The sequence below is a fragment of the Octopus bimaculoides genome, chromosome 9 (genome assembly GCF_001194135.2).
Source record: "Octopus bimaculoides isolate UCB-OBI-ISO-001 chromosome 9, ASM119413v2, whole genome shotgun sequence".
Taxonomy (NCBI): Eukaryota; Metazoa; Mollusca; class Cephalopoda; order Octopoda; family Octopodidae; genus Octopus; species Octopus bimaculoides.
Window position 1 is genome coordinate 92,327,650 of NC_068989.1, and position 2,588 is coordinate 92,330,237.

Here is a 2,588-nt window from a genome sequence, read left to right on the forward strand (position 1 = left end):
CGTACGCACCTACATGCAAAACAAACATTATGCACGTTTGCGTATATATCTCCCACGCTAATTCTGTCTTCCTCTGCACGTGTGTATATATATATATATATATAGATATAGATAGATAGATAGATAGATAGATAGATAGATAGATAGATAGATAGATAGATCTTAATTGGAAGAGAATGCGTGGCATTCAATCATATAATAATATAAATAATACATATACATACATATATATATATATATATATATATATATATATATCCTCCCAGCAGTATACTGGATAGATACTATCCCTTAGTGGGCTGTACCCCCAACCCCTAACTCTCTCACGTTATATATATATATATACATACATACATACGTATATGTACATACTTACATCTATGCGTACTATTTATATTATATATATAAATTCAGTTGTCACTAATAATGACTGAGAGTGCACAGTAGCCGCTAAGTTGCTAGAAACAAAAATCATGTACCCTCATAGCCGCAAACAGCACATTGTTTATGTACTGAAAGGTGAGGCAACTGCCCACAGCTACCGAGGTCATTATACTAGCAAGCTAATTTCGCTTGGAATTAAAGCACATCAGTAGTGATTATGCCATCGCTTATTATTAAATCAAATCCTTCCTGCCAGCACACGATATTTAACATATGAAAAGCGGCGAGCTGGCAGGAAAGGCATCCAGCTAGTTGCCTTTCATCCTTTCGGGGTCAATAAATTAAGTATCAGTTACGAACTGGCGTCGATGTTATCGACTTATTCCCTTTGTCTATCCTTGTTTGCCCTCTCTATGTTTAGCCCCTTGTGGGCAATAAAGAAGTAAGAAACTTTTGCACGGTGGGACGCTTAGCGGTATTCCGTCTGTCTCTATGTTCTGAGTTCAAATTCCACCGAGGTCGATGTTGCTTTTTATCCTTTCCAGGTCGATAAATTTAGTACCAGTTGCATACTGGAGTCGATCTAATAGACTGGTCCCCCTCCCACCAAATTTCAGCCCTTGTTCCTTGAGTAGAAAAAAATATTTAACATATGAATTAATTGATGTTTCAGCAAAATGGTAATATGAAAATTAGGGTTAGGGTAAGGTGGTTAGACGCAATATAAAACAAAAAGGAAAAAGTTTAATTTTTGCTAATAGTGATTCAGTGAGCAGGTTAGAACCTACATTGCGAGTAACAAGTGTGGCAGACCCATATATCTACAAAACGCAATGCTTCTAGCAATAGAGGTGCCACCCTGCAACCTCAGTCACTGTCAGTGACAAATTTTTTGTTTTTAGTTTTCTATTGCGTGTGGCTACCTTCGTTATTATGTGCGCGCGCGCGCGTGCGTGCGTGCGTGCGTGCGTGCGTGCGTGCGTGCGTGCGTGCGTGCGTGCGTGCGTGCGTGCGTGCGTGCGTGCGTGTGTGTGTGTGTGTGTGTTTGCTAAATGATGTTGGTGTTGGTAAAAATGGTAGTAGAGAATGATGTTGGTGCAACTTGTTAATGGTGGGGATTTATGGATGTTATGTATTTACCAATATTTATACACACGTGTATATATACACAGTTATATTTGTACATATATACTTATACGCACACTTATATTTACAATGATATGCATGTATTTATTGCTTATTCACACAAATAAACACACACACATGTATATATGTACCTGCAAACATATATGTGTATGTACGTATGTGTATGCATGTATGAAACTACAAATAACTTCACACTTACGCGTGTGCATGCTTTGATGTACTTCTCCAGCGTGTATAAGAGGGTGTATGCGAGTCTGTATATAAGTCTATATTTCATTCAGTACATATGTTCCAAAATAAAACCTGTAAATTCTTCTTTGATCTCGACACTGGCAGCACAAATTCTTCAAAATAGAAGATGTCTCATTATTTACATCATTCTTGACGACCACCTCAAACCTGTCACACACACGTACGCTCGTGTACACATTGACTTATAATCAAACGTGTGCATACATAAATACACACAGGCACATACACATGATTACATACATGCATGTATATGTGTTTGTGTGTGTGTGTGTGTGTGTGTGTGTGTGTGTGTGTGTGTGTGTGTGTGTGTGTGTGTGTGTGTATAAATATATATATATATATATATATATATATCATAAAGGTATACATAAATATTTGTATACACACATATATATAACAGCAGATGGAAATTGGTTCATTCACTACAGCTGTTTCAAACAAGTTTTTTTTTATTTATACACACATGTATATATACACAGTTATATTTGTACATATATACTTATACGCACACTTATATTTACAATGATATGCATGTAATTATTACATCATGCAAAAAAATCGCTTCCTTCAGCTGAAACATTCCAAGAATCCAAATTATGTACCACTTCGTTATTCCTGGCTAGCTTCAGCCAACGAGTTGGTAGTTTACAATATAAGTAACCGATTCACTCAAATCCTGAACCCCTATATATATGCAGACACACAGAAATATATTTGTGTGTAGATATACATAGATATATTTGTATGCACACACACACACACACACACACACACACACACACACACACCTATATATATATATATAT